Here is a 20,673-nt window from a genome sequence, read left to right on the forward strand (position 1 = left end):
CAAGGAGCAAGAACAATTAAGTCCTCATAGCAAGATATTCTTTTCCAGATGCTGATGAAGCAGACTTCTTCTATGAGGGAGATACAAAATTATGCCTCAGCAACGAGGATCCAACAGACGGACCGGGACTCGTACCAACACGGCATTCCTCTCCACAACCTATTGCTCCGACCACGGGGTTACGACACAACGCTGGCTCCAGCATCCAGAGCGCTAGCACAGCCCCACCCAGCAAAGCCAACAGACGCCGAACAGCTCTCGAAGAAGAGCTTGAAGCAGCACGGCTGCAAGCTGTTTCGGATGAAAAGCAGCAAAGGCAAAAAGAGCACCTCCTTCGCATGCGGATGATGCGTGCCGAAAGGAAGGAAAAAAAGCAATCAACAAACAAAAGTTGGTTAATGCACAAACAAAAGCTGCCATTTTGCAGCTTCAGTTTCAGTTGCAGCAAAAGCAAATGGAATAAATGACTGGTTCAGCAAAAAGTCAAGTTCAGGCTATTTGATCTGAGCACATCTTGATTTTGTGGCAGCAAGCAATGATCCGTCTGTATTAATCCAACCTAATCCTTTGCAGGAGCGGCATTCCTCTCCACAACCTATTGCTCCGACCACGGGGTTACGACACAACGCTGGCTCCAGCATCCAGAGCGCTAGCACAGCCCCACCCAGCAAAGCCAACAGACGCCGAACAGCTCTCGAAGAAGAGCTTGAAGCAGCACGGCTGCAAGCTGTTTCGGATGAAAAGCAGCAAAGGCAAAAAGAGCACCTCCTTCGCATGCGGATGATGCGTGCCGAAAGGAAGGAAAAAAAGCAATCAACAAACAAAAGTTGGTTAATGCACAAACAAAAGCTGCCATTTTGCAGCTTCAGTTTCAGTTGCAGCAAAAGCAAATGGAATAAATGACTGGTTCAGCAAAAAGTCAAGTTCAGGCTATTTGATCTGAGCACATCTTGATTTTGTGGCAGCAAGCAATGATCCGTCTGTATTAATCCAACCTAATCCTTTGCAGGAGCCTTCGTCACGAGAAACTTGCAATAATATACATTATACAATGAAACCCTGTGATGCTTCAAGATGTTGGGTATGGTAATTTTTTATCAATCAAGGATCAAACAAATCCAAAGAATCACTGAATGAAAAAGTTTACTGTAAGCTTGTCTCACCCTAGATCGATGATATTGAAAACCAAATTACCGTCCTTTACATGTTGCATCGGAAGGGTTACAATATATATTCTGAGTTTTTTGTGAGAATGTCTTCCCATAAAGTGTTTGACTAATAAGTGAATATAGACGGTATGTAGCAAGCAATATTCCTTGCCATACATATACCCTGGCCCTCTATGGATAGGGGCACGAACTTCAGATGACCATTATGAAGACGAAAAGTGCTGCCGAACAATCCGGTTACGGATTGTTCGGTTACAATATATGACATCTTTATCAACAGCATTCACAATAGTACTACGTGATGTCAACACTTGTTTGCAAGGTGGCTAATCCCCGTCGAGTTATAATTTCTAAAGTTATACAAATGTCTGACGCTTGGTTTGCCAAAAACAAAGTGAAGGAACTGTTGTCGACGCCCAGTGGCTGCTTCTGAAACAAAGATGCCCTTGCTGTTGGCCTGTTTCTAGCCTTTATTTAGGTTAAGAGACATCTCAACACGGCTAAAAGCAACAAGACACTCTCAACTCAGACAATATATGACAACATCTTTATCAATAGCATTCACAATAGTACTGCGTGATGTGAACACTTGTTTGCAACCTGGTTAACCCACATCGAGCTATAATTTCTAAAGTTATACAAATGTCTGGCACTAGGTTTTCCAAAAACATAGTGATCATACTGCTGTTGACGTCCAGTGGTTGCTTGTGAAAAAAGGTGCACTTGCTGTCAGCCGATTTGCAGCCTAATTTTAGGGCAACAAGCCTCTTTCAATTAACACATGACCCTAAGCCATTATCCTTGTCAGTTGTATTCATTGTCTAGCTGTGATAAATGTTACAAGTGTGCATAAAAATTGTAGGCAAGGGACTCTGCGTCTACTGATGGTAGAGAAAAGAGATTGTATTCTATACAGCCAATTTGCTAGCTTTTATTTAACTGGGACACTGATATGACTTGATAACAGACTGGTCACAATGCATAACATCAGTTTCAAAGTACTATTAATTACATCACTTAACATCAATATTAAATATAGCAACTGAAAATTTGTATTATAAATGTTACTGTTTTCAAATTACATTTCACTGCATCTTGAGTTAAAAGAACAAGCGTTTGAGTTTTTCCGAGTAATGTAAACTCAACTGAAATCGAAAATGAAAAACAAACGCAATATTGTTCAAGTTTACCCCGTCACAAACACGTAGGAAGTGAGCACATACCTAAACATTGAAAGAAAAGTATCCTTTTCTGTTCCTGAACACTTCGGCATCGTCGCCTCCGGGACCCTTGATGCAGACGTGGGTGCAATCCAGAAACCTCCCATCCTGTAAAATTCCTGCATAACTTGTGGGGCTCCCGTGCAGTCTGGGAGCTTTAAGAGTGCCGGAAACAGTCTGGCCGTTATCATTGTTGTGACGCGCTCAACAATTCGAGGTACCGTGGGCTGTGAAATGGTGACCAGGTCTCCACTGACTACCTGGAAGGTTCCGGCGCCGTAAAAGCGCAATGTCACCAGCACTTGCAGGAGCGGCGGCACGGAGCAGCCACGGTCATCTGTGTTCGCTTGAAGCGGCAGCATTGCCAGCAGCTGCACAATGGCCTCTTTTGAGAATCGGTACCGAGAGAGGAACTCGCCGTTGTCGTACTCTTCCATTGGGTTGGTGCGGTCCCTCAGTATGCACCGTGATGCTGTCACACATGGGCGACCTTTGCGGCTTTTGATTTCTCTTGCGAGGGCTACAAAGTTGACGAACGCCGAGGAACTTTCAGAGTGGGTAGCCATCTTGGATCTCGTAAGGGGCGCGTTAAGATAGCTCCTAAGCTAGCTTGAAAATGGCTACTTATCATTCAGTTTAAGATCGCCGAAAGGTTCGGTTTAAGTAGAAGTTCGGTTTCTGAAACATGTTAAGCCACTGTTAAGTGCATGGAGTGAAAAGATAAGTGTAAGGCCAGTTTGTGAATACGGCGGTTAGAGCTGTAAGTATGCTCAGTGAATGTGTGTAAATAACACTATTCTCGACGTTCTTGTTTATAATTTTTTCTACAGCTTGCAGGATAGCATAGCATTTGGCAGTAAATATTGACGCACATTGATGAATTCTAGTTACTTTTTCAGACCACCCTTCCACTACTACCCAACCAACATAGGAGTTATTTTTTGAACCGTCTGTGTAAAATCCGGTACAATTACTGCATTTTTCCTTGAGGGTATGATATTCTTGTATGATACGCTCTTTAGGTGTTTGGAGATTACTGAACTGTGTTAGAGTAAAGTCACATACTGGGGGAAGGACGGGGGAAGGGGCTTGCTGTTTTAAGCAACATCAGGCAGTGTATTTAATATACCAATGTCTGGCATATGCCTTCAAACCCTATCCTATCAAATAAAAAATAGCCACAAAATACAAAAACAAACATTGAACAATAATTGGATTAGCTAGATGCCAATGATGCAAAGCCAGCGGGCAAGCTTGTATGGGCTACGTTGGGCAGCCGATGAGGCTAGCTGGATAGCAGTTCTTAAAAGCCAGTCAGTAAGCTTGGTTTCAAGCACTGGATAGCCAGTGAGAGTTGCTGGATCTCCTTGGTATACCAGCCAGTGGGCATGCTCGGGTGTAAGATATTGGGTAGCCGTTGAGCGTGTCTGCATGCAAACAAATAAGCTAGTCTGCGATTAGTGGCCATTGTAGGAAAGCCAGTCTAGTAGACTGGATCAAATCTTGGCACGGGTAGTGCCCCAATGTAATGCCATTACTGGTCCCGCTATTGGTGCGTTTTCCCAAATATTGGGCTGATTGTGGCCCATTGATGGCGTGCTTCTTGGGATGGCGTGTGCAAAGCTACGCAATTGTCTGAGAATTGCAACGGAGCTAATGTGAAGGTCACGATATCATACGCCAGAAAACTGAAAAGCGCGCGGAAGCACAGGGAGTCTAATAAATATGGCTGCCAGCATGGCGCACCACATTCCGAGAACAGGTTCGCTGCGGTGGGGAGCACACCGCAATTCGAAGAGCGAAGAGTGAAGGTGAATGTGCACTAGCATTTTGTTCACTTCGCTATCAAAGAGATAGCGAGAGGGAAGGATGCTCCTTCTCCCAGGGCGTACCTTCACCATCGGTGAGCATCCAGGCGCAATTGTGATGGCAGCGTAGCGATAGCGGAGAACTGGTGCTCTCGGCTTAGAAGTAGCCTGAGAACTTTTTACTACCCCTGTACCTGTTAGTGAATTTCCCAGTGTGCTTCCATTTCTACCTTCATCATCATAATCATCATCATCACCAGCCTGATTATACCCACTGCAGGGCGAAGGCCTCTCCCATATTTCTCCACTTAACCCGGTTCTGTGCTAGCTGCATCCACTTGACCCCTGCGAACTTCTTAATCTCATCCGCCCACCTAACTTTCTGCCGCCCCCTGCTACGCTTTCCTTCCCTTGGAATCCAGTTTGTTACCCCTGTTTCTACCTTCACATGAATCTTTTTGCTTTCCTAATAGATATGAGAGGGTCGAGCACAGCATCTCTTTCCACTGCATTACAAGTTTATCTAAGCCAAATAGCGCACGTGGAGTTCAGACGAGGCTTTAACTTTCATGAATGACAAAGCTTCTGAGGCAAGTGAAAAACCTCACCCAGAAATTCCAAAGGCTCTGGAAACCGCAAGAGAAATTACACGGAGCTTTCGATACTTAAATGGCAAGCAAAAAAAGACGGAAGTTTTCCTGAAGCAAACAAACGTCAATCCCAATCCTCCAGGTGAGAACGTATCTCCATTTGAACATCTTTTTAGAAAAATTTTCATTGTATGCATATGTCATACTTGTAGGAAAAGATGAAAGAGAACAATGATAAAGCCCTCTTCCTTCACTGGCAGATTGCTTTCCTGAGTAAAAAAAGGCCGATGGCGAGAGGAAACAATACGGAAATGTGTTCTTTGGCGTGTAATCACCAGCCAGGTACCGCCTTCTTGGCGAGTGCTGTCTTGACTACCAAGTTGCTCCCCTCTAAGAGCTATACAATGGTGCATGTACTGGTGAGGTACATCACCCATCATCACTCACTATATCACTCTCGTCAAGCAATGTCTTCACGTGGAAGTGTATCCCTTAAGGAAATGTCTTGTTGTTCACCTGACACCTGGCTTTCAGTGGTGCGGTTAGTTGCTGATAGGCACAGAAGTGCAAGTTTTTTGGCAAGTTATCTAGCAGCCATATACTCCCTCTCGTCACGTGAATAGTTAAGACTTTTTGGTTAATGTTGCGAAGCCTTTTATTAGGGATAAATATCCTATTTTATCTACAAAATATTCTAAAAGCAAATATGTATGGTTAGCAGTTTCACTGACTGTGCTAACAGTACTGACTCGTTCAAGCCACCTGCTTGATCCATATCGGCCACTCTTCCTATCTTGATTATTGCCATGTCATGAATAATGTCAGGAATCAGTTGCTGGACACAAGAAGTTTCAGGAATAATTGAGTGCTGATTATTCCGGACTACCTGAGGTAAAAATTTAGCGTTTTACCTTCGAAATTTACAGTGCAAAGTTGTACTTTGTCGCAGGAACCTCCATGACATGCAGGAGAAGCAAGGTGCATACAAGCTTGTGATGCACTTGATGAAAAAGCACCTTTGGCCAAATAATTTTGAAATGTCTGTTTCCAGGGATCTTATCATCTTTTCTACTCAGGTAAAGCAGATTCATTTATTCGTTGCAATAATACACAGTTGCCCCTACAATATGGCAATTGTCAGCCTGATCAGCATGAGTGTAATTTCATTCCAGGTAACATCAGTCCACAGATTCTAGAAAAACATGGATGCCAACTTGGTGCTCGTGTATTTGAGCGATGTCTTCCTAACATTCAATTTATGGAGCTTGTATATAAGCGATTCACTCTGCTGCTGCTTGTGATTTCAATTTACCGTATTTTCCGGTGTATAAGTCGCACCTTTGTATAAGTCGCACCCCCCTCTAAACGGCAGTTTTTCCGAAAAAAAACATATATAAGTCGCACCGGTGTATAAAACGCACCTGTTCACTCAGTAGAAAACTCGTTGAGGATCGCGCTGTTAGAAAGTGCGACGAAAATAAACGATTGCGGCGGCCGCCGCATATGCACATACCGTATCTCGTGATGGGCAGTCCTGACACACGTGCATATACCGTCCAAAGTCCAGACAATACTTTTTCAAAAATGTTTTATTTTCATACATATATATGGTATGTATGGTACGCGTATGGTACTCACAGACGGCGTTTAGGCAAACCCATCAAAGCCTTCTTCCTCCGAGTCGCTGACAAATAATTCAGCAACTGCAGGTGGGAGTTCCTCCGCAAGCGCATCGCTGTCTTCAGACTCGCTGGTGTCCACTTCGCCGTCAGCATCGTCACCACTCGCGAACGGGATCAGCCCAGCCTTTGTGAACCCGGCTACTACTGTTTTTTTGGAAACGGAGTCCCAAGCATCGGCGACCCATTTGGCTACCTCTCCAAACGCCGCGCGTCTCATACGTCCTGTTTTAGTAAAGCTGTGGTCACCCTCGGACATCCACGACTCCCACAAGCGTCGCAGAACCGCTTTAAAGCTGCGGTTCACAGAAATGTCAAGTGGCTGCAGCATCTTCGTCATGCCGCCGGGTATGACCACTGGGACGCAGTCCTTCGCGCTGATTCTTTTTTTAATGAAATCTGTGATGTGCGCCCGCATGCTGTCCATCACAAGCATTCCTTTGCTCACGTGAAAAAATCCGTCAGGTCGGCGCGAAAAACACTGATCAAGCCACACACTCATCATGTCTTCGTCCATCCAACCTTTAGCATTGGCCTGTATCACCACAGCAGGAGGAAAGCAGTCTTTTGGTAGCGTCTTGCGCTTAAAAATTAGCATGGGAGGCAGCTTCGTACCGTCCGCGCAACAGGCGAGAACGGTGAAGTGCGATTTTTCATGGCCGGTTGTTCTCACCATTATTGTTTTTTCCCCTTTCTCGGCGACGCTTCTCCCAAGGGGAATATCGAACATAAGCGGGACTTCGTCCATGTTGACAATGTGGCTCGCGCTGATATTCTCGTTCACAATTTCTTCCTTTACAAATGCACTGAAGTTATCCAGTTGTTCTTGAAAGTCGTCGGGGAGCTTCTGGCACACTGTCGTCCGCGCTCGCATCACCAACTTGTTCCGCCGCATAAAGCGGAAGCACCACGACGGATTTCCCTTAAATCCAACAGTATTCATCTCTGTTGCAAGGGTCTTCGCCTTGAGACGCAGCTGCACTGTCGATAGCCCCCTGCCTTCGGCTCGTTGCTCTAGGACCCACGCACGCAGACGATGCTCAAGCTCCGGCCAGCGCGCCTTCTTGCCGCGGTTGGCCTTCTTGGTCGACTTCATTGTCCGGAGCACGCTGGTGGCTTTGTGCCAGTCCCGGATCATTTTCTCACTAACGTCAAACTGCCTTCCCGCAGCCCGGTTCCCATGCTGCTGTGCAAATTCAACTGCACGCAGCTTGAATTTCGCGTCGTAACTTTTTCGCCTCGCAGGCGGCGTCATGGTTAGCGAGAAATCAGACACGACAGATGCACGGCACGCCGTACATGCCGGAACGATCAGTGCAATGAAAATGCCGAGGAAGATGCCACGGCGGACGGAAGTGACGCAGCGGAAGCAGCTCAAAAATTGAAATTTGTATTTTTGTATTGGCGAGCTACCATTTTAAAATTAACAACACATTTTCCTCCTTCAGACAAAAACTGCCTATTAGAATGTGCCGCATTTTGTTTTGCAAGTCAATTTTGAGTTTCTTCCGAAATGTAGTTACTGTGCGCGGCAGAAGGTGGCGTGCGATCATCATCATCATTTTTCTGGCTAGGGCGCATGCCTGCGCCCACCATGTAATTTTTTTTTAATTGTTGTGTTTACCGTCCCGCAGTGACATCGGCTATGAGGGATGCCGTAGTGGTGGGCTCCAAATTAAATTATGCTACCTGGGTCTCTTAGCGTGTACTGATGTCACGAAGTACACAGGCACCTTTCACCCGCCGCGGCCCGGATTTATTCCATACATAAGTCGCACCGGTGGATAAGACGCACCGACAAAAATTTTAGAAAAAACCGCGACTTATACACCGGAAAATACGGTATGTTTTATTTATGTTAATGCATGAGTGGCCACCTTCCTTTAAATGCATGATTTTGTGCATGGGTAAATCTTTTCTGATAAAATTGAAACTTTTGTGGCTTATGTATATGCTAAGCCAAACTTTCTAGCTGATTACCTTATGCATCATTTATTCCTGCAGGCTCACTTCGCTTGAAAATGAGTGACTAGCCTATTTTGAAAGATATAAAAAGGCTGCCACACTTGCAATGACAACAGAGTCAACGGTTCTTTGCACAGACGTCTCCTTGGCCTTGGATTTCATTTCATTTTCACTGGAAAGTTCTCGAGCAATGATGTGGAATCCGTTTTTAACCATCCAACAACTAATGAATCAATCAAACTGATGCCTATGCAGCTCTGTCATCACTTCAGAAGATTTTTAGTGACATGCATGATCCATTCATCCCCAACTAGCAATGTGGCAGTGTAATAAGCTCTCTTGGGCAGGCAGTAAAACTTGCCCCTCAACGTGCGTCAGTGGCATCAGCTCACCAAAAAGCTTCTGCTTCCTCACCTCAACTCTACTGCAGCGCTACCCAAGTGTGCTTGCATCATTTCGTTACTTATCAATGTCTATCATTCATAGTGGTTTCAGTAATGAAAACGTGCATGTTATGAATGTAGACAAAAGTGTATACAAATGTTTTAGTACTATGAAAAGCTGACATGCAGTTGCATCAAAATGAGAAACTTTGAATGGGAGTCATAAGTACCTTGTTATGGTTCCTTAGGGAAAATGGCTACTGCTTTTTGACACATTTATAAATCCCTAAAATTTGTTCACTTTGCTTGGATGATGGTGCAGCTGCAGTGGAGACAGACTGCTGTATTACAATTTTAGATGTTGCTTCAGAATCATTCATACTAATTGTGCCATTAGTCTAACCTTCCTTCGTTCTTTCTGGTCCACCCCCACAAAGTTTGCGAATGAGTACTCTGGCACTGACTGCTGACTTCATGATGAAAGCTGTGCAAGATAATGTGAGTTGTGAAGGCTACTTATCAAAGATACAGGCGTCAAAATCAAGCTATACCACAATTGATGTTATTGACGGAGCTGATCAATAAGGTCTTTCTTATATCGCTTTGCCATTCTTAGGGTTTGTGAGCCTGCTTGAAAGCACTGCCTCTACAGTGGCTGCTATCCTTGTGAAAGGGCTGCAAGCTCCAGCACAGAGCTCCCTGCACTTATGATGAATTCTCTGACTGCAGCATGAACAATAGCATGCCGCCAAGTAGTTCTCCTGAATTTACTTTTAAGGAAGTTTATGAGGCCTTTCTTGGCAAATATTAACTGAGGCACATGATAAAAAGAAGCTACTCAACACAAAACACTTGTCAAGAAAAGTTCTGAAAGTTTGAGTGTATTTTCTTTCATGCGTAGGCATCTGTAATAATTTTTGTGCAGTATGGGACCAAATCTTGCTATCTTTGTGATAGAGCCACAGCCATTATGAAAGAGCAGTGATGATACAGGATAGCTCACCATGTCTGCATCTCTCAGCATAGTCTGACTCTGGGCCGGCCGGAAGCGGCGGCTGGCCATGCCCTCAAGACGTTTTACGCTTTTGCTCCCTTTAGTCGATGCATTCTTTATTGGTGCATGTTACGATTACTTCACCTGGCATTGGATCCTGCTGTCGGCGTGTTCAAGCACAAAGCTTGGGTAAACTTTGAGCACGCTCGCGCTGATACACCGATCGGACTCTGAAAGGGGGAAGCAGAATTTTCTCTTCATTTTATGCCGGACTACAACTCGAGCCCAGTGTACATATGGAGACTGCCTGCTATACTCGGGTCCCAACAGCATTCCTGCACAAGTACAGAGCTTTCATAAACGGTGCCTCTCGATGGTGTGCCGGGAACAAATTGCGCCGCTCCCTGCCTACCCTAGACGTCGCTAGCCCAAGCTGGTTTCACATCGAAGCAGCAGAGGACGGCGCTTCTGAACGGGTTAACGTAATAAACGTCGGACTTTTGCGCCGCTTTACTGGAAGATTGCCTCCGCTGTCATGTAGCACTCTGTCACACACTTCTTCAAAGCGCTGGCCAACGTTCAACTACTAGCCACCACTCCTGGTGTTCTGCGAAATGAGAAAAATGTTGGGGTAAGTGGTGTTTACATGTGCTTCGATGAGTCGCCCTCCTAACTCACACCCCCGTACGTTTTGCAGTGTTTTAAAAATATTTCGCTTCAGTAATGAAGTTTTATACTTTCACTATCTGCTCTGGATGTTCATGATTGCTCTGTGCCGAATAACATCATAGGTGCCCCGTGAAATGAGAAAACTGCTTTGAAATCTTTCGGTTCGATGTATTCCTATGAGTGCTGGCCCTACTTTTTACCCACAGTCTGCACACATGGTGACAGAAGTGCCACCACAACATGCTTACGTCACAGATCAGTGTTGGTCTATAAGAAGTTAATGATGAACAAGTGCACTGCAGCTTGTCAAATTGAAGGGGCTAAGCTGGTGATTAGCCGCTCTGTCCCAGACAAGGCAATTGCCACCACGCGCAAGCTTCTATGCCAATATCTTGATGCTGCAAGACATCGAGCTACGGTGGTCATTCATGCAGGTGCCACGGATGAGATCAAAGGGTAACGCGCAGCAAAGCAAATAATCTGCTCAGTGCCTGAAGTGTCCTTTAAAGGGAAAGAAGTGCAAGCTCGAGTAGCGACGCTGAACTCGTATCTGCGAGTGCTCTGCACCTCTTCTGAAGTCCCGGAACGTTTCTGGACCTCACACACACTGCCCAAGATGAAGGGCGCCTGACCCAATATGGTTTACACTACCGCGTCCGGACAAATCTAAGTGTTGCTAAGCTGATAGCTACATTGGCCGAGCCTTTTTTAAGCGTTTCGAGGGGACCACGAAACCAAGGCATCGCGCCTTCGCGGCGTCAAAAAGAGCAGGCCTGTCCAAAAGCATTCTCATCCCACCAGCAGAGGGAGAGAGCGGTCAATCGGGGCCGTCGTCAGCAGCAACCGATGTCCCGGGGATGAAATCCCTAACCCCCCCCCCACACACACGACAGTCACCCGCCTCAAATGGAGGACATGTAACGTCAGCGATCATAGCACCACCCCCACTGCCGTCATCATACGCCCTTGCCTGGGCACCAATGGTGAACTCAGACCTGCTGGCTCAGCAACCACAACAGCCCCGCAGCACAGCCATTCTTCCAGGACCCTCTGCTCCATGCCTCTGCCAGTCCATTGCCGTCCGCACACACCACCATCCGACCTCTGGACTCAGGCCAACTGGCTTAACGGGCTCAGCCTCGTGTGATGTCGGGCCAGCCACCTCCACCACAGAAGTGCTTCCAGGGCCTCTCTCCGACTCAAGCTGCAATACCTGCTGCCAATCTGTTCGGCATAGTGGGCAAATATGTCCGGCACCACCTGATGCATCAGTGGTTCCCGACGAGACAGTAGACCATATCTCCTGGCAACAGCCTAAAGTGTTGGCAGGGAGGCTCGAGCTCCGCCGGCGAATGCAGCCGTGGATTAACGTGTCGAGACAAAGGATCCAGAGGAAACGGCACAAAAGGAGGCAAGCAAAGGTGGTGGCGGGTTTTCTAAACCTATATGGTGGCAGGAGGCTGGCCAGGTGGAAGGAGCTATACAGAACTGCTTGAGGAAGATGTGACGCTGTACAAAGTGGCCGAGACGCATCTACGCGATTTGGAAGAACGGCCCACCAGCCCAAAGTGGTGTTGGGCTGGCATTAACAGATGTGTTGGTTCGCGTAAGGGTGGTGGAGTGGGTTTCCTGTGGCGCCAGGGCAGTTCATGGTTGCACCTGGAGGGGCCCTGCGTCGATCACAAATGGGTGTCAGGGCATAAACCTGGCACCCGTTCACAGTGTGTTGTGTATCTAGGCGTGTCAGCGGACCAATACCAAACAAATTCGAGCATCATTCAGTGCATCAAAGCGAATACCAAGTGCTGGGCTCTCGACAAGGAAATCATTGTGCTCGGCGACTTCAACCGGAACATCCAAGAGCTGGGTGGGTACACCGATCGCAATGGTGAGCTCCTGCAGATGCTGGGTCAGGACCTTTCATTCGAGGTCACTAGTCTGCGAGCAGACTGCCAAGGTGCGTTCACGTGGTGTGCTTGGGGGATAGGACAGGAAAGACGTTTATTGTTCTAGAAAGGTCTTGTGCTAGTAACAGACGTGAAAGAAGCGGTCCATCTTCGGGGGAGTCGCACCTGCATAGACTATGCTCTTGTTAGCAGGTGCCTAACTTCCCTTATGTGTGCACATAGATGAAGGGGACCACTATAGCCTAGGAAGCGACCATAACCGCATAAGATTTTACAACCTATGTGAGGCGCAGTCCAACGCAGGATCGCAGGCGGTCTCCCACATGCTTCCTTCCCATGAAGGCGTACGAGGCTGTTGCAGAAGAATTCGAAAGAAGCTTGGCCCACCAAGAGTTCGCGACAAACGACCAGTACGTGGCTGAACTATGTAGCATCATGGCAAGGCATGAGACTGTGGCCCGTTCGAGAAGAGGACGTTCCAGGAAAAGGTGGTGGGATGATGAGGTGAAAGCTGCCTATAAAGCGCGAAGGCTTGCAAACCGCCATCACCGCTATGCTGTGAAAATGCTGCCTACAGATGAGGCACTTGCAGCCTGGGGCGTTTACCTCGAGCGCAAGCACGAAATGCAAGCTATAACACAGCGTAAGATTGCAGAGGCAGATCGGCAGATGCTCAGAAAGATTATGTCCGCTGGTACAAAAGCAGCGGCTAAATTTTGGTCATACGTAGCATCTACAGATGGCAGAACACCAGACCCGCTGATCAGGGATGAAAAAACAGGAATGACGGGTGTTCTCCACTGCCTACTGACAGACCACATGACGCTACTATACGCAACTGATACCTTGCCATACGTCTTCGAAGGTGTGGAAATACCCTCCTCCGGACAATGAACAGTGGAAGGTTTCGAGTGGAGCGATAGAGCCATGGGCAAAATCAGTGCGCGCACAGCCTGCAGTTTGGATGACATCCCTGCTGGCCTCGTCAAGTGTCTCGGAGCCTAGTCTAGAAAGCAAATGGCTGGTATCTTCGGTGACATTCTGGAAGGTGCAATGATACCAGCAGACTGGCTCCGCGCAATAGTGACACTGATCCCTAAGAGGGGTGGGGACAGTGGCCTTCTGCGGGACTACCGCCCTCTGACAGTGACAAGCATAATGTACAGTGTTTACGTAGGTGTTAAAAGTGTGGATGAGTGGCTGGGCGGAGCAAAATGGGCATCTGACAGCTCCAAAATGTTTTTCGTCGAGACCAGCGGCTGGAGGATATTTTTGTCCTCACCCAATGTATTGAAATTGCAAGGAGGGAAGCTCGTGGAGTGGCCTGCTGTTTTATTGACGTCACGAAGGTGTATGACAGCGTACCACATGAGCCTCTAATGCAATGCCTCGAGTCATTGGAAATTCCTCCCACCTAGATCGGCATGCTTCGTAGCCTTTATGCACGCTGCACAGTAGTGACCATAGTGTGCGGCGTCAGCTCAGAGTCAGTGGTGGTACAGAAGGGGTTGAGGCAGGGTTGTTCGTTGTCCCCTCTTCTGTATATGTTGTACGTTACTGGGGTGGAGTGCAAGCTTTTGTATGCACGGTTGGGATTCACGCTAAGCTACATCAGCAGTGGCGTGAAGAACCGATAGATCTTACCAGGCCTAGTTTTTGCCGATGATGTAGTATTAATGGCAGAGACAAATGCAGAGCTCCAGGCCCTCATCAGCATATGCGCTGAAGCCATGGCACATCTTGGACTGAACTTCAATGGAAAGAAGTCGGCAGTGCTGTGTTTCTCAGCGCCGTCGGACGCTTAGCAGCTCGTCCACTTACCTAACGGGGACGTCCTCGAGATGGCAACGGAATACCGATATCTTGGCATTTGGTTCAGTACGCAGCCAGAATATACAGCAAGACATGATGAACACCTGAAACAAGCTTCACAGCGAGTGGAACGTGCCTATGGGGCTGCAATCACTTTGTTATGGTCCACGAGCTGTGGAAAGCAGTTCAGGTACCCGCAATGGCCGACCCGAACGTACCACAAAACGTCTAAATAACTCAGCAATAAAAACCCATTTGCTATGTCTTCTTTATTTATCTACAAAATATTTAAATGTAGGGCTAGTTTGTTTCTTAGCGCTTGTTACAAGTCAAGACAAAACAAAAGTTAAGCCGGTTGTTAAGCCAGGCATTTACAAACGTAAACAAACAATATGGCAAACACACAGCGAAGTGTGGGTAAAGAGACATCCTGAAAACAGATCGGCCGGATTTTATAAGATGAAATGTATATCAGAGTGGTTATGTCTGCATCTTTCCAGAAGTTATATCAACACAATCTAGTGCATTGGTAAACTGCGTGGTTTTGTGCGGCCTGTAGTTGTGGGCAGTGAAAACGGTTTCCATCGTGGACTCGAGCAAGTGTGAGGGGAGGTGTGACTGGACAGTTCTTCAGTTTTCATTGTAAGCTAGCAGCTTATGCATTGTGCTTTGTTTACTGTTGCAAACCCAGGCAGCATAGCCAACACGAGTGACTAGCACGTCTTAATGAGATTAGGAAGGAAACCCTTTTTATGCAGCAACAATGTCAAAGGAAAAGCAAAAGCACACGGTTAAGAGAAAAGCATGATATCAAGAAAAACGGGCTTCTACGGCATTTCGTGACACTGGCAGTGAACAAATTGAACATGATTCGTCTGAAAGTGACTCCGATGGATCATACGAAGGCTCAGCGGCTGATGCATCAAGCGTCCCTAGTGAGGTGCCAACTGCTCCTGGCGAAGCAAAACGTCACATGTCACAAAGTGTGCCGGCTGACGACTGGGACAGTGCCTTCGTTCCCGATCCCGCACACACCAGTCGTGGTAGTACGGCACTACATCCTAACTATGTAGAAAAAATTGGTATGTACAGTTCTGAAAGCAGCAATGCCAAAGAACTTCAAGCCTGGGCTGTGTCTCAGCAAATTAAGCACATGGCTGTTACTTCACTGTTAAAGCTATTGATGAAGCATCACTGTTTCAGTACTTTACCCAGCGATGCCCGTACACTTCTGGCAACTCCTAGGCTGCATGGAGCTAACATTATTAACATGGGGCCTGGACAGTACTGCCACTTTGGTTTGCAGGTCTATATCAAGCTCTGCAAACAGTGGAACAAATGCCAACAGCTCTCTCTCTCTGTCATTCAATATTGATGGGCTTCCAGCGTCCATAAGCTCTCACACTCACATTTCGCCTATATTATGTTTGGTAACAAATTGCAAAGAACTGGGCCTATTTCCTGTTGGTGTGTTTGCTGGAGCATCAAAGCCACCGGATGTGAATCAATTCCTTGCATCATTTGTGGATGAACTGCTTGACTTCCTAGAAAATGGCATAGCTGCACATAAATTTCAATATTCCGTTGAAGACGTTGTTGTGCTGGGCTTAATGGCACATACCTCTGTCACACGGTACATATGTCATTCGCAGCGAATGATATTATGTGTTAATGACGTTTTTTTTGGCTGCTACACGTGCATAGTAAATTCCATTTACAGGTAATGACATTCGCCCAGCGAATGAGCTGGGCGAACTCATTCACTGGAGACTTGCCTACTCTCAACACCAGCGGCTTGGCAAACTTTCGCAAAATCAATAAATGAGAACAAAGTATAACTAAAGTAAACATCAAAATTGATTGATGAAAATAACATGTAATTATGTTTTCACATACAGCACGATATTTGGAGCAACTTGTGCAACTATATTCTTCATCCCAGTCGCCGACGGCTACTGTCGGCTATGTTTACAAACCGTCCTCGTCGGTGAAGCGTGGGCTGCGAAGGTCGCATAGCAGTGTGCTTATATCCGCCAGCTGAGTTTCTCGACTTCTGACATGGAAAACGACTCTGCAGCCTCTACAGTGCAATGTGAGAAGCAGAAGGCGCACTGGAGCGACGACGAAACGCATGCGCTCATCAAAATTTGGGAGGACCTCAGTGATTTGCGCCGGGCAAAGCGCAACATGAGTGTTTATGTAGCTATACGAGAGTCCTTGCTTGCGCTGGGCATTGACAAAACTGTGAAAGAGGTGAAATCTAAGATCGAAAATCTTGGAAACAGATACCGGTAAGTGAAAACTTTATTTTTGCCGTAACAGCTCTCACCGCCTGCCACTGTTCACCATATTCAGCCACGTGTGCTGCTTTCAGATGCGAAGGTGCGCACCCGCAGCCTTGCCCGCAGCGTCGCACGTTAAGCATGGTATATACCGGTAGATGCATGCGTCGTTTTTTTTTTTCCCTTCGTGTGCCAATCCTCGCGTACTGAGCAGCTTACCACGCTTGAAAAAAGTACCAAAAGCAATGGTCCTCCGTTTTGCCGTGCCCTATACCCGGCGCTATACATGTTTTAAGTCGCAAGAAGCATACGCCGCTACGTCATAGTGATATGTGCATGTACGCACTGTGCCTTGGTTTGTGAACGCTGCTTAGTGCATTTCTGCTTAATTTTTCAGTTTGAATTACTACATAGCTCGTTTCGCTAGGAATCTTGTTTCTGCCGTGCTTTTGCCGATGCCAACCCGTTCCCCTTAGCAACTGCCTGTTGCATGAAACACGGGAAAATGTATTCGTTTTGTGCGAAAGCACCGATGTTCCAAAGTATTCGTTGCAGCTTCTCTCCCCTCATTGACTCGTGCAAGCAGTGAAAGTAGCATAAATGCAATACATACCTGGGCAGATATGACTGCCATACTGCATGTTGAGAACGGGTAGCAACTTTCCTAGTAGCAGTGACGTAGTGGAGACCTCGAAGCATTACTAACGCCACTGCAACAATGGTATATGTTTCTTGCAGGATGCTCAGCCGCAAGACAACGGGGCAAGGTGCCATCACATGGCGTTTCTATAAAGAAATCGCAAGGTTTCTGGGAAACCTCCCTATCAACGACAGCAGTCTCGTGGATGAGACTGCTGTGTGTGGCGATGGTGCCACTGTTGAGATGGTACGTGCATTTGCATATAGCACTATACGCGCTTCCTGTGAACCAAGACCAAGAAATATTTTTCAAATTTTATATCACTCATAACGAAGGAGACACTGATTCTCTTGCACGACACATGTGGAGCATCACTTATTTATTGATTCATTTGTTACACTGCTTCTTGTGGCTTCTGTATCAAAATGTACACAAGAATTCAACTTGTACATGGTAAGTGTTAGAGAAATGTCACAGTTACTACAAAATGCTGCAGTAGCGTACAATATAGAAATGGATATTACTGTCAGGTTGTGAAGGCTGCTGCATACAAGTAGTTTTTTTTCTGCTTCTGTATTAACCAGAAAAGACCTTGTAGGCAGTTTCTTCACTAATATGTTCATGTGTGGTATATTTTTTTATTTTTCCAGCTAATCGATAGCTTGCAATACAACCAGTCGTCACCAGGTGACAGCAATGGGAATGATGCCAATACCTTTGAGATGCCTCCAGCACCATATGAATCGGAATGTGAGGCTGCTGCGCTCTCAGTGCCTTCACCACTGGCATCCAGTGCAGAAGACCATAGAGCACCACCACCAGGTCGCCAAGCAGCAAAGCCGAGTCGCAACGCGACGCAGAAGACACTTTTATCACAGCTGATCAACTCGAACAGCCAGTTGAGCGCGGAGCTCAGGGAAAGCAGAAGACAAGCAATGGAGCTGCGTAAAATGGAGTTGGAGATTCTTCGTGAATCTGTGGGGAACGAAAAATGCCTGACTGAAGCACTGCTCAAATATTTGCAAAAATAAAGAGCGTACTTGAGCGATCAATTTGTGGTTCGCAGTGTTTACTGGGCCCGTTTCCAGAAGTAATCGGCAAGTGCCGCCCTTACGTCCTGACCCTCACTAGTGCACGCATCACTGCTGTTGGAGGGCTGCTCATAAAGTGCATTGAAAGTGTACATGTCTTGCACCCACTGCTCCTCCACATTGTCTCTGAAGGCTTCGCAGATGTTGTGTAAAACACAAGATGCCTTGATGGCTTGCTTTGCGTTTGCCAGTTTACACTCCATCCTCTTCATAATGAACCTGAAGCTAGCCTTTACACGCCCAAATGCATTTTCCACTATCCTCCTAGACTTTGACAAGTTGTAGTTGAAAAGTGCCTCCTTCGAACCAATTGGGGCATTTGGATATGGCTTCAGTAAATGTGCCGTGAGAGGAAAGGCTTGGTCGCATAATATGATTGGTGCGACAGGAACTCCTTCAATGGTTGACACAGGAGAGTTGAATCTGTCACTTTCCACAAGTTTCTTCAGCTTTGACCGGCCGTAAACATGGGCATCATGGCATCTGCCTGGGCTCCCAACGTTGAGGTAGAGGAAGCGGTAGTGATGGTCAACGATTGCCAGTAGTATTATGCTGTACCTGCATGTAAGGAGTAATTTTAAGCATGGTGTAGAAACTGAATAAACACACCCTATCAGCATGAAGTTTAACTACTGACAACAGCTGTATATACAGAAATATTTACAATGATATTCAGGTTACAATTTCGAACAAGAAACTAGCATTTCAATTTTAGGTGGTAGGTTTGCTAAAAATGCTTACTGCACTAGTGTAGGAAAAAATGAGAGATGCTAGCTCTTGCATGCTGTTCTTAATGAAACAATAATGATCACGGCCTGTGTGCCAGTCATGATGTGCACAGAAAATAATTATCACACCTATCAACGTGCCGATACATTTCCCATTTGAGTGGAAAAGTTGCACAAATCTCAACATTCCAAATATGCACCTCGATTTCGTGGCTCCTGCTTTCAGGCCTGCATACTCATTTGTGCAATAAAGAACAACCATTTACTAGTTATGTAGTTCTCGGTAATTTTGTCCTTGCCCTGCTCAGCTATTAATAAGTTTAAAGGCAAGAAAGCAAATACGTACCAGCCTTTATAATTGTAGTAGTCGGCTGCATCTTTCTTCGGCGGAGACACGGCGAAATGGCAGCCGTCCAGAGCACCGATCGCCTGCGGAAAGCCGGTGACTGCGTAGCATTCGCGCATGTGCTCCGCCATACCTTCCTGCCGCGGCATGTGCAGCCAGGCGCTTTCAAGAATGTCGACGACTGCTTTGCAGAATTCCCTGTACACAATGTTCAGTGGACCGGCCGATGCCGAACAAGTGCGCGATGGTCCAGTCCTCGGCGCTGGAACATAGGTGGTACAGGCCCACTGCTACGCGCTTCTCTGCGGAAATCGGCTTTCGCATGTTCGTCTCTTCACGTTGCAACACGCACTGCAGCGATTCCACAAGATATCGGAATGTGGCAGGACTGACGCGGAACGCTTGCTTAAGTGGGATGCACCTAGGTTTGGCAGTTTCCTCAAACCAGTTCTCGTTCCTTGGAAAGGACCATCGCTCGCGGATAATCCCCGATGAAGTGCTAGCCCAAACGGCGACTGCCGTAAATGTATTCATCACCAAACACAGTTCTAAATCTCGAGTGGTCTTCGCGCACCTTTCAATAGCAATCTTCAGCTGCTTGAGCCGGTTTCGTCGCTTCATTTTCAGGAGATGAAGAAGAAATAGTGCTTTTTTGCACTGCTCTTCATTCGTCACTGTCACCATTCCAGCAACGTCTTCAGGGCCTGCTACAATGCCGAATTCCGGAGGCATGGCAGTATGGCAGTATTCTCAGCAGTATCTGGCTACCTCTCTGGTGGCTGGTTGCAAATGGCGGGCGAGATGCGAGAGGCATCGCGAGTGACTTTGAGCCTGTCTTGCTTTGGATTTCTAAACGGAGCGTTTGTCAGTTAAAGCTGTCGCATGGTGGACCAGTCTATTTTTAAATAGCCTTTAGATGTTCAATACCGTAATACAAATAAAGAACAGCAAACAGGTTAATAAAAAATCATCACTTGTACTTTTTTTTTATCACAACAGTTCACAGATGGACCAAGATGGACATTGTCATCAATTGCAAATGCCATTCTGTATGCCCGTGTAGACTGGGAACGCGAGATCGCAATGACATTCATTGTAAATGTCGTTCGCTGCAAATGACATTACACGTACCGTGTGACAGACTTGTTTAGGAGCATTGCCTCTTCTAAGAATTTAAAAACTCTGGATGTATCGACGATTGCATCCTCTCCGAGGAGCAAGACGGGGTGAAATGGAATTTGCTCTCTGTAGAAGGGTGTGAAATATTTTTCTCAGTTTCTCGAACTCTATGCAGGAGAATAAAGTGTGGTTTATAGTTACATCTCCACATCCTTCACATATCAGCCTTTCTTTTTTGTTAAGAATGAAGTTGTGCATCAGATGGGCATGA

At 46.5% G+C, this 20,673-nt stretch overlaps 1 pseudogene; it reads right to left on the reverse strand.

Annotated features, from left to right (window-relative positions):
* Positions 1–18,187: 18,187 nt before the first annotated feature.
* Positions 18,188–19,607, reverse strand: LOC146174655 (uncharacterized; annotated as a pseudogene).
* Between the last annotated feature and the right edge of the window lie 1,066 nt (positions 19,608–20,673).

Source organism: Amblyomma maculatum, chromosome 11, assembly GCF_055883805.1.
Source record: "Amblyomma maculatum isolate TAMU_Amacu chromosome 11, ASM5588380v1, whole genome shotgun sequence".
Classification (NCBI taxonomy): Eukaryota; Metazoa; Arthropoda; class Arachnida; order Ixodida; family Ixodidae; genus Amblyomma; species Amblyomma maculatum.